The sequence below is a fragment of the Hipposideros armiger genome, unplaced genomic scaffold (genome assembly GCF_001890085.2).
Source record: "Hipposideros armiger isolate ML-2016 unplaced genomic scaffold, ASM189008v1 scaffold_79, whole genome shotgun sequence".
NCBI classification, from domain to species: domain Eukaryota; kingdom Metazoa; phylum Chordata; class Mammalia; order Chiroptera; family Hipposideridae; genus Hipposideros; species Hipposideros armiger.
Genome location: NW_017731429.1, coordinates 2718927 through 2734305, shown reverse-complemented (window position 1 = coordinate 2734305; position 15379 = coordinate 2718927). Strand labels below are relative to the sequence as shown.

The following is a 15379-nucleotide window of genomic DNA, read 5'->3' as shown; positions in this document are numbered from 1 at the left end:
CCCTTTCCAGGCTTCAGTCAGGAAATAGCCAATTAACTTTCCAATTTTTTTTCACCCACCTGGAGATGACATCCCGAAATATTTTGACAAGTGGCACAGGCACCGAATGTGCCCCAAATTTCAACAATTTCATGTGTCACGGACTTGAGATCAAGGTCTGCCAGGGAACTGCTTTAAAGCATCAGCCCTCAAATGTGATCCTTTCTCCATGAGGCTCAGTACCATCTGGGCAACTAGTCAAGCCCTGGCACACAAGACGTAATCCATCCAGAGTCTTCCTCTGCTCGTTTCTAGACAAATGCATGCACAGAAGAGGGCCTCCAGAGAAGCACTGGTTAGAGGCCTAATTTGAGCCAAGGGGCTCACAGATTCTCTTCTTGGGTACTTATTTTAATGTTGGCCTGTCCCAGATACCAGGGCAGATGATGCCCCCTAGGTTGCTCATTATTTACCTGCTGAGCTTTCATTCTATGCCAGGCATTGCATTGAGCAGTGTAGACACAGATTCTACCTGTCCCGAGAAACTCCTGCTCTGACCAGGAGACTCACACATTCATGCATTCTGCATACATGTATTTATTTAGTGTTGTGCTATCACCAGACAAAAATAAGAGCCTCAGTCACTGAACTTCAAAGAACTCATAGCCTAATGAAGAGATCAAGTCAAGGATACCATGTCTCACACATCTTTGCACCTATAGCCCCAGGACAATGCCTGGCACAGGTTCAGCATCTCAAAGTTTGCTGACCCTATGAGTAAATCAACATATAAGAAACTTTGTCTTTACAAAAAAAAAAATCAATATAATATTTACCATAATGATAGTATGAAAAAAACAGAGTTTCAGTTTAGGGTTCAGATTTGGGGAAAAGAGCTCCTAGAACTATCTGGGTCAGAGCAACAAGGAAGACGCCTTATAGGAGGCTAATGTGTCACCTGGAACATGATTTCTTATCAGAAGCCCCACATAGGAACTAAAAGGAGTGTTTAGAACAAATGTAGACCAATATATTGCTTTCAAAAGCCTATATTAGTGGAGCCATTTGACAATAAAATCTCCAAATGTCTATTTCCTAAATTGTGTGTGTGTGTGTGTGTGTGTGTGTGTGTGTGTTTTCCTTCTAACTTCTCTGCTAGAACTTAAAGGAAATCAAATATGAAGTTAAAAGTACAAAATTTAAGTGCCACTGAAGAGAAAGTTAAAAACTCAGTATTAATGCAAATCTATAGGTTAAAAATATATTTAACATCATAATTGTCAAAATTATACATGAAAAATGAAAAATGTGCTATTGCACATGTAATGTCATCCTTCAAGTTCAAAACTGACACTATTTTTATCTCTGTATGGGGAATATGTTAAAAAATAAAAAAAGAAAATCCAACAGCTTTTTTTTTGCTTTTTTTTTCCCCCCTGCCTTACAGATGTAGACCAGTTCTTGGCTCGCAGTTTCTGTTTCTATTTAGAGGAATATTCTCCATTTTGAGACATGCCATCTCTGATTTCCACAAAGCAGAGTTGGACCATCAATGAGAATTATTTAGCATATTCCACAATCATTTAGAATCTAAGAAACAATAAAAACCAACAGATTATTGTCCTGTAGGTTTTTTTAAGTAGGCTGATATACAGTATATTATTTTATCCTCACTTCACCTTTGCTGTATTATCTCCATTTTATAGATTCATTCATCCCACAAACATCTATTGAATGCCTAATAGAAGTCAGGCACTGTTCTATGCCCAGTTGTAAAACTGTGCAAAACGGTGAGTCACATCTCTGATCTCATAGAGTGTACTCTACTGTGAGATATAGTTAATACACAAATAGATAAGTACATGGTAAGGATAAGATCTATAGAGAAAAAAATAAAACAAGCTAAAAATTATAAGCAGCATATGTGTTTGTGGAAGAGTGCTATATAGGGTCATTAAGGAAGGCCTCACCAGTAAGGTGTAATTTGATTGGAAGGAAACCAGGGAATGAGCCATGGGGATATCTGGAGGAAAAACACTATAGACAGAGGAGAAAGCAAGAGTAAAGGCTGCAAGGCAGGGGCATGCCTGGAATGTTCAAGGGCAGGGTGCTTGGAAGGGACTGGAGGAAGAAGAAAAGCGGTAGGAGATGGAGAAGGGGGGACATGTTAGGCTGAATAAACAAGCAAAAAGACTTCAGTTCAGGCTTTCAGAGAGATTGGCATCCAGGAGGGGATTTAAAGAAGAGTGACATAATCCGACTTGCATTTTTACAGGAAAATAGATTGTGGGAGACCAAGAGCAAAAGCAAGGCAACAAGTCAGAAGACTAACAGTAATCCAGAAGATAGTGGCATGAGTCAATATGAAAGCAGTGGGGGTTGTAAGAAATGCTCAGATTCGGGATATATTTCTAAGGTAAAGCCACCAGAATTGACTGACATATAGCGTAAGAGAATGAGAGAAGTCAAAGATGACTTCAATATTTTTGGCCTAAGCAATTAGAAAGACAAGGTTGCCATTTACTAAGACTGGAAAGGCTGAAAGAAATAGGTTTGGTAGGAAATACAAGAGTTCAGCTGTGGACAAGTTTGAAATGACTATTAGACAGTCAAGCGGAGATGCTCAGTAGGTTGTTGAATATATAAGTCTGGAGCTCAAGTGAAACGTCTTGACTGGAAACATAAATTTGGGTCTTATTAGCCAAGAGACTGGATGGAATTATCTAGGGAATAATCATACATAAAGAAAAGAAGAAGTCTTAGGGCTGAGTCCTGGGTTGTTCTGAAATTTAGATGTAAGGAAAACAGGTAGAGCCATTGAAAAAGAAAGGGCCATAGTAGCCACTTTGGTAGAGAGAGAAATTGGCTCAATACCAAATGAGGAAAGTTTTCAAAGAGGAAGGAGTACTGAACTGGGGTAAAAATGAGAAGTGATCATTCATCCGTCGGATTTGTCATCATGGAAGTCTATGGTGACTCTGTGAAGAGTGATTTGGGACTGTATTAGGGGAAAAAAAATCCTAAAAAAGGGGGGTGGTAAATAAAAATGGGAAGACAGGAAATAAAGATATAGAATTGGAATATAGATACATCTTGTGGATTTTGCTATAGAAGGAAACAGAGAAATGGGCAGCAACTGAAAGGGTATGCAGGATAAAGTGCTTTCATTTTAAAATTAAAGATGTTATAGCAAGTATCTAGAGGACATCCAAGGGAGGGAGAAAATTGATGATGCATGAAAGAGAGAGTAGAGAATTTCCAGATAAATGTCCTTCGGGGGTAAAAAGGAGATGGGGTGGGAGGGGGCCTCCAGTAGGGTACTAGAAGCGAAGTCAGAATATGTAGGAACAGCTGCAGGCAGGCCAGAGAGTCTGGGGTAGGAGCTTTGGAATATTTTTTTCTGTTTTATCCTCCTTTCTCAGTGAAATAGAAAGCAAGAATTTCAGCTGAGGATGAGAGTGGAGTTTTAAGGAAAGTGAAGGTATGGAATAGTCATCTCAGACTTGAGAGTGAATGAGCTAGGAATATATTGTAGGGTTAAGGGTGGTCCTCAGAGCTCCCTTGATAAAAGCAGTATGAACAGAAAGTGAGATCAGTCAACATGGTTTTGACAGGTGAAGAGGTTATCATCTAACCCAACAGCACATAACTGGTGAGTGGTGTATGGTGGGTGTCACTCTTGACAGAGCAAATCCACGTCTCTTCCCATTATCCTTCAACAATAGGACGACACAACCTATCAGTCCACCTCTGAAAGAAAATATGTGAACTCCTTGAAAATAGGGACTAGGTCACCAAGGTACTTCTTAGGGACTGGGATAATGGTTAGCACATAGCTGTATTCAATAATATCTTGAATTAAGCAAGAGACGTTTTGATTAAAGAACATGAGTTGACGAAAATGGGTTTATCTTGAATGTCTAAAGTAGCCCCCCAAAGCTATGCAAATATCTCTAGAATTGTTGAAATGATGCTTTCTATGTAAACTGCTCGTTTGGTCCGGAGTTAGAAGGCCTGGTGCTACCTACCACGCACACTGTGTATATCTGTCTTCCAAGGAATTTTGTTTTTCTCTTTTTAAGCTGAGCCATCCTGCCACCTGTTGGCAGCTCAGCAGCTGCTCAGCTTGGGCTGGGAATTGAACCACTGTTGCTCAGAGCTCAAACTCTTGAGCGATCTCTTAACCAACTGAGCCACTCGGCCGCACCAGCCAAGGAACTTTTGACACTTGATTCTGTTGGTTACCTTTTCACCATTCTGATCACAGAAAGTTTTAAGAGACTGAAGTATGAAGAGAGTAAGATGACAACATTATCCACTGTATTACTGAGAAATGTATGGTGCCATTTGCAGCCTTACTCTGGTGCTGCATTGCACCTTACTTGAACTCCCATCAATCCCTAGTGTCATCCTAACTCAATGAAGCAATCCATCATCCCATGCAAGTCTTTTTAGTTATGGGCTTCTAAAATTAGTCTTGGGAACATAGAAACTCCTAGAAACTATCTCAAGGGCATTTGATGATGCCAGAAACCCTTCTTTCCCTCTCTGAATATCTGCAGAAAACTTGTCAGTGCCCTTCCTTTGTTATTTAACATTTCCTGCCTATAACTGTTCATTATCTTTTTGTATGTTTGTGTTTTGCCCTCTAAATTAGATTATAAATGTATGTGTAACACAGTGGACATCCAATGGAGTGTCTATATGTAGTTGTTGAGTTATTATTAAGAGTGAACTACGCCCTTCCCCACTAGGACAGCAAACACTATGCTATCCTAGTGCTCCAAGTCATTACATGTTCATGCTTCCCTGGGCAAAAACACATGGTCACATGTAGGCATCTGGGCCCACAATTTTGAAACACAGATTCAAAGGAATAAATTGGGATAGAGGACATGGAAAAATGCCCTGCATTAATTCTGTATCTGCCACGACACCAAGATTACACCAACTTGAGGCACAGTGCTTAAAGCTGGGCAGAGATTCTAAGATAGCCCAACCAAGGATGCCGTATCATTATACAAGGTGCCCAAGTTAGCTAGATGCAATTTCCTGTCATGTAATTTACACCACTTATTGTAGAAACATCTTGGTGATATAAAGTTGTCTATAACCTTGCTCCTACCTGTCTCTACTTGGCCTTCTCTGTCTGTACCTTGCCTTTTCTCTGGCTACTTAGACAACATGCTGCTCTATGATCATGCCACGCCATTGCAGGCTATTGTAGTCCTTCAGGGACTGGGACTAGACTGTGTTTTTATGAACAAAATAACAAGGATAAATGGGTGCAATTTATAGGATGACAGTTTGGGGCTCAATATTAGAACCAACAGCAAAATGGCTGCCTTGCAAAGTATTAAGTAATAAAAGTAGGATAGAGTGATCACTATCAAGTACCATGTATTATGGATTTTCTAAATATATCTTTTCATCTACATCTACACCAAATTATTTAAGATTTACAATTATGACCTTATCATGGGATGTAGGCTTTTTATAAAATATTTATTTTAAAATTGGGAATAATAAAAGGAATTAGAATAAGCATAATTATTATTTATTAAGTACTTATTCTATGCCAGGATATATGTTAAGGGTTTTACATAATTATATTAATGTGAAGAAAATATTTTATTTCCATCTTAACTCTTTCATAAAATTTATCACATCAGTGAGGAAATAAAGTTCCATAAAGATTAAGCTACTTAATCTTTAAGGTCACACAGCTAAGAGGTGTTTGAATTATGACTCTTAAATACTTCACTACACTGACTTCTTAGAAAACTGCTTTATATATAACAGGTAGTTAATATATGTCTCTTGGATGAGTGAATAGTCTTAGTGGCATTGTCAATTCTATGTGATTAGATTGCAGAGAAGGAAGTTATAATTAAAACAAATCAGTTGTATTTTCTAGTTCATAATGCCTTTGTCAAAAAATCCTGTGCAGTTGACTTTTTATGTTCCCTTACAGTAATAGGAGACATATACTTAATCAGCTATATATTCTTAATCTCTCATAGTCCTGTAACACCTAACTGCCTGGATCTCCATAATTCTGACATTTTCCCAATAGTTGAGGCCTAAGTTAGGCTAGTGTAAATCAGTAGGACCTAGAGTCCGGAATTCATCAACCATAATAAATTTGAGCCCATCTTTAGCATAAAGAAGTTGAAGTTACTTTTCCACTTTTGTTAGCACCCCCCTCCCCCCATCACCACCACTTCTGACACTGTGCATAAAATTGTGCTGGTCAAATAAGCTATTTTCAAGAAACCAAAGTTTATGGAACACAAGTAGAGAAATGATAGTTACAAAAGAATGAGAAAATTGAGTTGCCCTTATGTACTTAATATGAGCACTACAGTAGGTAGTCTCTGATATGAAATTCAAAAGTAAAAGAAAATCTAGATGACAAAAAGAAATGAACAATTGAATGAAGAAGCCAGAGAAACAATAGTGCTACCAATAATTGCTTGACATCAAAACCTAGTAGCTCTCAAAACTGGACTTGCTATCTAATGAAAAACAATTCAATTAAGCTAAAGCTGTACCCCAACATCAGAAATAAAAGGCACATCACACTATGTATCTTACTAGTATACATCACTATGTGCACAGACACATAAATACAGAAGTCATCCAAAGGCTATCAGATTTGAGTCTTCTTTTATGAAGAAATTTATTTCAATTGATTAAGGCATATCAATAGACTGCTTCTTAGCAAAAGTGGCAAAATTTAAATTGCAAAACGCTGTAAATCTTTTTTTTAGGGGGGGGGAAGCACAAAAGCAAATTGAAATATAAAGCAATGAAACAATCCAGGATAACAAAACGTTTAACATAATATAAATGCTTAATAAATATGTCTTTTTCCTTTCAAACATCTTTGTGTTCATTTCCGTATATTATCCCCTCAATAACCCTTTAGGTCAAGCTGTCTCGTTCCTCCTGCCCTATTCATTCATTCATTCATTCATTCATTCATTCTATTTATTCACTGATGCATCCATGCATTAATTCATTAAACAAATATTTAATGAACTCTACGTCAGGCATTGTGCTAGACTGGGTATACTACAGAGAACAGAGCAGACAAATTTCTGTCCATTATAAAGCTTACAATCCATAATATAATAAACACATAAGCAAATAATATACAATTACAAACTGTAATAAGGTTTTATGATGGAAAAACAATAAGTAATTAGAAGGAGAGAGGGAGAGAGAGAAGGAGGAGAAGGACAGGGAGAGAGAGGGGGTGGGGGCAGAGGGGGGAGAGTAAGGGAGAGCGAGGGAGGGAGGGAGGGGGAGAGAGAGGGAGAGAGGGAGAGAGAGAGAGAGAGAGAAATCCCACAGGAGAAACATGTGGACAGGGAAGACATATCTGAAAAGGTCACATTGAAGTTGAAATGTAAAGCCAAAAAAGCGCCAGTCATTCCATATGTGAAGCATGTTCTGGGTATATGAAACAGTGGTGGTAAAGGTACTTAGACAGGAAGCTTTTCAAGCCTTCTAAAACTGAAAGAAAACCATTATGGTTAGAGCCAATAAGTGAGGGAAAGGCTGTTATGCCATCAACTCGAGCAGGGAGGCAAAGACCACACTGTGCAAGGGCTTGAGGACATTGTGTCAGGGAATTTGAAATGCATCCTTCCATCATGCAATGGAAAGTGATTAAAAGGTTTTAAGGGTGGGAGGGGAGCAAGATGATTAGATTTATATTTGTTTTCAGATTACTTGGGCTGATGTGCTGATGTGTAAACAGTGATTTGTTGAGAGGAGGAACAGATAAAAATGAAGGATAAAGCTAAAACTTTTTTTCTTTCTTTAAATTAAATTTATTGGGGTAACACTGGTTCCTAACATTATATAAATTTCAGGTGTACAACTTAATAATATGATACCTGCATCCTCCATTGTCTGCTCGCCACCTGAAGTCTAGTCTCTAATCTTGTTTATCATCCAAGTAAGAGATGATGTGGCTTAGACACTGGTGGTTTCAGTAAAAGTAGGAGATAAGTAAATTCTAGAAACATTTTGGGAGTAGATCTGACATGAATGATAATGGATTAAATGTGAAGGTAAGAATAAAGGGAAGAACCAAAGGACATTCTGAGTTTCTGGTTAAGCCACTTGGTAAACAGTGAGACAAAGAGAATTGAGAGAGGAAAAGGGCTTCTGGGAAGTGAAAGTAATCAAGAGAATCAATATTGACTTCTTTTGTGTTCATCTTTTTAATTCCATGCATTTCAATTTCAAGAACCTTCCATATACTAGGCCCTGAGAAATCAAAGTGAAGTAAGTTTCAGTCACATTTCACAAGGAATCAGGCTAATGTGAAAGAAAAGTATACAAACATTCAAATGTTCTCCCATGTAATAAATGCTACAATAATTCTGGTGGGGCTCAATGAAGAATCTGGAGGTGAGAAGAGGCTTGAAAGAGACAATGGCTAGGTTAAGCTAAAAAAAAAAGTCATCCGTTTAATTGAAAAATGTGATGATGACTATCCCTATATTTTATTACATAAAACTATATATACCAGGAGTGCCAAAAAAAAGTACACATGTTATCTGTGCATCACTTTTTGAAGTTGAATTTAATTACAGTAACAATGCATAGTATGATGTCTGCTCAAAAGATGGTGCTAATCAAATGAACGCTAGCATCATTCATTATATTACAATTTTAATACAGTTTTTTCCTTTCTTAAAAAGTGTATATATATTTTTTGGCACCCTCTGTATACATAACAAGAATGATGTCTTTGGTCTAAGTTCCCAGTATAGAATGTCCTATATTTGCTAGATACTTAATAAATCCCTTTAAGTTTCAAAAGCCCTAATACCCCTTATTATGGGCACAGTATTCCGTTGTGTGTCGCAGAGCCATGTTCCCTGTCTTTGAGTTGCCCTCTTTTGTTGCTGAGATTACACATGCACGTACAAAAGAATCGGAGAATCGTGCCAATACAAGACCAGTCAGTTGATATGATGTGATAGAGGCTGCCTCTGTATAAGAGCTGAGAGAATTCAAAACAAAAAGATCACATGATGGAGTGGGTCTAGTCAGAAAATACTTTCACTAAGAACTAAATTTCCATGAAGTCTCGTTTCATGAGTCTCATTTCTCTGGTCATCTCATCCTCCCATTCTCTACAATGATGGTTCCAACATCTGATACCCTCCTTTCCCTATCTCTCCTCTTACTCTCAGCAGGTGGCCTCCCTCACTTCCTATTTTGCAGAGTAAATAGAAGCCATCAAACTGGATTTCTCTCGTTTCCCGCCATAAACATGTAAACAGACTGATATCTTCACACACATGTACTTACATGTTAGAAACCAACCATGGAGCATGGTCTTTGGATCTCATCCATTTCCACCCTCTCAGGAAACATTTATATTTATTAGCCCTTCTCTATTACACATTTAACCTCTTACTCTAACAATACCCCCCCATTAGCATTTTTCAATGAAGCATAAGATTTTATTAGTCTACCACATATATTGTAAACATCCTATCTCTTCACCCCCTCTTTAATCCCTCCCACTTTATTGAAACTATTCTATTGATGACCTCCTTGCTGAATAATCTATCAGAACACTTGTCAGTCCTTAACTTAGTTGGTTTCTCAGACACATAACCTTTTAAATATTATCATTTTCTCCCAGGAAAGCAAAAACCTTTCCTTGACCTTGCATCTCTTATCAACTACCAACCTCCTGCCCATCTTTGTAGGTCAGCTACACATCTCTACTTATGTCTTAAAGACAATTATATGGGGCTTTTTTTAAAAGATTTTATTGGGAAATTGGGGGAGGGGAACAGCGTTCGGGAATCAGGGAAGGGGAACAAACAAGCTGCTATCCTTTTGTTCTTCTGCCTAGTTGTGGAGGACGTTGCTTCACTGGCCCATGTTGGTATTATCATTGTGCTCTTCCCGGGTGAGGCAGTCACTTGTTGGCCATTGGACGGCCGCTCACGAAAGCACGTGCCAGCTGCTGGCCAGCCCCACTGCAGCCTACACTGTCACCAGGGACTCAGGACAGCCCAGCTCCAGGTCGAGCTGCTGTTCACCATCTTAGCTGTAGAGGGCGCAGTGTCACTGGCCCTCATGTGGGATCCGAACCGGGGCCCTGCTGCTCAGAGATGGCATCCCAAGCCAACTCTTAACCAATGGGCCACTCAGCTGGCCCTACCTCCAATTATTCTTTATGTCCTGGCATATTTATCTCCTATTTCTTCTTGTTTCCCCATATCCACCACCATCCTAATTCATGCTACCAGTCTTTTTTGCCTGGACTTCTGCAAAAGCTTCAAAACTAGTTGTTTTGTTTTTACCATAACCTGTCTTTTCATTTTCCATACCTAGCATCCACATAGCACCCAGAGTGATGACTTCAAAATTCAAATATGGCCATGTTACCTGATCCTCTCCCCTCTCTCCAATCTACTTAAAATGCCTCAATCAAATCCTAAACATTGTCTGGCTTCTATGTCCCTCCCCCAATCCCTTCTCCCACCAAACTTCCCCTAATGTATTCTCTGCACCCAGCCATATTGACCTTACAGCTCCTCAGAAAGGGTGCTTACTCTTCTGCCACAGAATCTTTGTATATATTGTTCCCTCTGCCTGGATAAATCTCTTTCTCCCCCTTCTCTACCTTCGAACCTACTTTTCTAATTAGCTTAATTAGCATTCTCTTAAGGAAGCCTACTCTGAGTTCCCTCTCTACATCAATGCCAAATGCACTCCCAGTATACCATATACATATTCTCTCTAGCACTCATCGAAATTGCAACTTTATCTTTACTTGTGTGATTCTTTAATATATTACTGTGTCCTCCTTAAGGGCAGGCGTGTATGTTTTCTCACACTATAAATTTAGAGGACATAGTACAGTGCCTGGGACATAGTAGGCACCCTGTAAATATTTATGGAATTAATAAAGGAGAGATAGATGGATACATGGATTGCGATGAGCAGAAAGAATGGTGATGTGCTACAGAGGACCTGGGCTTATTTCAATAAAACACGTTGAGATGATAAACTAACTATAGGCAAGAGAACGTTTCTTCTGACCACAGAAAATTTGTTCTCTTTCCCATTGTGTTTTCTTTAAACAGACATTTATAAAGAGAAGATTTGCCTTCATCTAAAAAAGGCCACGTTTCTTCTGCCAAGGGCTCTCTGCAGCCAAAGGCCTACAAGATGCCCGTGCATGGTGACTTGGTGGGAAGTTTGGGCTGATTCTGGCTACATAGAACAAGGCTACAGAAAGCACAGACTGGGCATTGGTGGGGAGGAAGGGGTGGTTTTCTATCCACTCCAAAATCGCATAAGATGTTCTTACACTCTGCACCATATTTTGCCCTCTTTAGGGGTGACCTTGTCATTTGTTTGACTTAGTATTTTATGTCTGAGCAATGTACATTTAAGGAAAGCCACTTGTAAAAAAAGTCAACTCTCAGAAAAGTCCTCTAAATAATGGAGGAAAAGCAAGTCAGTAGCTTCAAACGACACCATAAATCATAAGCGAAGGGAACAGTGTCCTAGAGTTTTATGAATGTCATCGCATTCTATCCACATACATGGCTCAAAGCGGTGAAGGAATTTCCCAGATGAAGTAAGCAGTAAAGGTTGGAACTTTAACCCAGTTCCAGTTGATGACAAAAGCCATGGCATTGAAAGAGTGAAACACTACTTCAAGTTGTGCAAGCAAGAATGAAACCTAAGCATCCTGGTTCTCCAGCACAGTGTCAGGGGAGATGGTATTCACTTCCACAGCCCAGTTTCCTCCCCAGGTTCCAGGGGCTGTCCTGATGCTCAGGGAACTGAAATAGATGAGGTTCTTTTGTTGACATCTCATAGGTCTTCCTAGAGACCTCAAACTTTCAGAGAATCAGAAAACTTCCATTCTGTGTATACTTTAGAAAACTGTGTTTGGACAAAGACTTTGGACATTAAGTTTTAGCACAGAATGCATTTTTGCTTCCAAGTTATAAATAGAGTACAACTTTTTAATAAAAATGCTGACACAAGTTAAAGAACAGTGGTGTATGACCAAATCCAGTGCAGAAACAAACTGATTCTTTCAACAAAATATTAGCATCTTTAGAGAGAAGACAGTTACAGAGTGTGTTTAAGTTGTGGATATTAAATTATGCAAAAATTTTACTTCACCAAAATGCAAACTAAAATAGCCATCAAGATCAATTAACATTTTTCTAGTACATCAGAGATTTAAAAACTCCAGACTTGAATGTCTTTGATTTGTTTTAATAAGGTGTTTGTTCTGAGTTGGTTGACAATATATGGGTCAATAACTAAAGGATTCAAATGTTTGTATACATTTTCCCTCATCATATAATAGAAGAGTGGTTGTTATAAAACCTACTCCTTCTCCACCCACTCCAATCATGTTCAAGTTTGAGGTTTCGGTTAGCTGCATTAGCTGTAACTTTTGTTGCGAAGCCAGTTCATTCTTCCAGGCTGGGAGGGGCTGTTTCTATGAGGCAGTCATGGGACTATGCCGCCTGCTGCCAACAGGACCTTGCTGAGCTGCAATTAATGCTCCATTTCTGTGTCAGGCATGGTTAAAAGTTTTCTCCAGGTCAAAGTTTGTCCTAACATTTTGTCTAGTTCCGTAGGGGTCTGCTGAAGCGGGAGGCTGCTTCGAGAGGTTTGGCATTGACTCCTGCTCTGTATTGGTCATAGGAAGCTGGCTATTGATGCAGACATGACCTCGTGGAATAACTTCCCCTGATTAGACTACCTGAGCCTAAATCTAACGAAGCAAATCTGAGCAGGGGCAGAGCACAATCAGATCAGGAAAGGAAATCAGAATAGTAAGCAGGTGCAAGAATACCTCCATATCTTTTTTGTATAATTCAGGCATTTGAATAACATTTTTTTGTTGTTTTTCCTTGGATTTTTAAGTTACTATGAAATTTTTCTAATGTAAAAAACCCACAAAAAATAAATATTTTAAAAAGCCTGGAATCACTACCTCTTAACGATTACCTATTCATATGCTGCATGACCTTCCATTTAAATAATAAATTTGTATAATATACCCACCCACTGAATACTGTAATAGGAAAAGTTCCTTTAAGAGACACGTGCAGTATGAGGTTTTCAAGGTAGGATTATTCACTTGAAAGAGCTGTCATTCATGACTAATATCTTAGCTGTTCTATGAACAGCCTCCAACACCCAAATCAAGAACACTTGATTGTGTCTGTGTTTGTTCCACAGTGATCTAAGAACATCAAATAAAAGAGAATAATATGATAGCTAGGGAGAGGTACTCAGGAGAGTTCATGTCATTTAACTTTGTTTCTAGAAAACAAATCTCTCCAGCATAATTGCATTGGACTTGGTCCTCCATAACCAAACCAATCATATGTGTTTCCAGAGGCTCTTTAACCACTTAGTGCTGGAAACCACTTTCCTAAGATGCTTTCCAGGAAGTAAAGTAGCCAAAACAAACAGAGCAATGGCTCTGAATTCAGAAATGACTTTCAAAGATATAGAAATTGTCATAGAAATCAGTCAGAAAAAAAAATCAAACCTTTATGCTTATTAAAACAATATTAACTCATTCAAATATTTAAACTCCATACCTTTCAATTACATCTTACACTTTCTGAAGTTGAAAGCAGGCCTATATGTAAGAGTTCACTGCTAAAGTACCTTTGTGAAGCAAATATAGGTTTTTAACCATAAACTATAACAAACTATAACCATCTTCTGAGTTCTCCAGTGTTGATAATATAATGATAAGGTCATAATTATAACAAAATGAACATGTTTTGAGTACTTACTAGGTGCCAGGCACTAATTGAGGCATATGGAATATATTGTCTTGAGTTCTAAAAATAATTTAGAAAGTAGGTATCTACTATTATTTCACAAATGAGAAAAGTGAGACAAAGAGATGTAGAAATGCTTACTCGAGTTCATATGGCCAGCAAGAGAAAGGAGATCTCAAAAACTTCTGACTCCATAACTTATGTCCCTCCTACTAAGCAACACTGTCTTTAAATGATGAGTGAAAAGTGAAGTAGAAAGAACATTAAGCCTACACTGAAATGCCCATATAATACCAACACATGCCAATGCCCCACAACTATTCAAAATCAGTGACAGGAAAACACCGAAGGCAAATCTCCTTTTACATATCATCAGGGCTTCCTGTTTTGCTGTCAGTTTCTCTCTTGCCCTCAACACCACCTTTGTCTCCTCCACAAACTCAAACCACTATCCCAGTTACCTAAGTTGAAGAGGAGAGGACCCCACACCCTGCAAGTTTGTACAAGTTGAAATATGCAAGCTCTCTGCTTGTCTATCAGAACCATTGAAGAAAGTGTTCATAAATACGAATCTACTAGAGAATTAAAGTTTATCTTTTAAAATATATTTTTTGTATTTTGAACTTTTTTTACATTTGAAATAGTTTTGGAAGTCACAGTTAGAAGTCACAAAGGTGATTCTTTTCCAAAAACATCTCTGTGCATAACTTCAGTTTTTTATGTTGACTCATGGCCAACATTTATGAATGTCAGTTAAGATATTAAGTTGTAATGTACCAATTCCCTACCACTGAATTACCTCATAGAGTTTAAGGGCTTGTGCTTGTTCTTAATGTTTTGTTTGTTTTCCTTCTTCACTGTCAGCTGCCACTTCCTATGGCTGCTAATTTATCAGGCTTTAGTAATGCCTTCTATTGAATTTTCTATCTACCTGTAACTTCCAATAGGTTGGGGAATTAGTAGCCATAATTATTAGAAATGTATCTAAATAGGATCAGAACTATGGTCTCATGGGTTTCTCATGTTCAAATTCATATGCCTGAGATATATTAAGAACTTCATATACAATGAGATCATAACATAGGTAGGTATGCTGTAAATGAGTAGTGACCATGAAATATTGATTTAGTCCACTTCAACACATTTTTTTGTTTATTTCTAGACAATTCTCACTTTATACTACATAATCGAGGTTGCTGAATACTAAGTAAAATTATTTTCAGTAATTATAGCTGAAGTTCCTTTAAATCGGTGTCACTGAGAACAAATACACAATTTTTCTAGGGGCTTTTCTGAACACAGAGATAAAACCCTTGCGTTGAAAAATCCATCAGTTCATCAGAGTATAGCATTTTGTATTCTCAATAACTTATAAATTACTGAATCAACACATTCTAAATTAGTATCCTTCTACTAACCTGTGAACAATGATGCTGTAGCTTATAGCGCTGTCATGAAACAATCCCTGAGAGAACATTTCATATCCAATCCCTACAGCAAATGATGAAATCAAGAAGAGGGAAGATAGAACCTAGCAATCCTGTTAAACAAAACCCATTATTAAAATTCCTTTAGGGGCC

The 15379-nt window shown here is 38.2% G+C and overlaps 1 protein-coding gene across 1 annotated transcript in view; it reads right to left on the bottom strand.

Annotated features, from left to right (window-relative positions):
* DLG2 (discs large MAGUK scaffold protein 2) overlaps positions 1–15379 on the bottom strand; it is a 2099601-nt gene that overhangs the window by 1622885 nt on the left and 461337 nt on the right. The window lies entirely within an intron of this gene.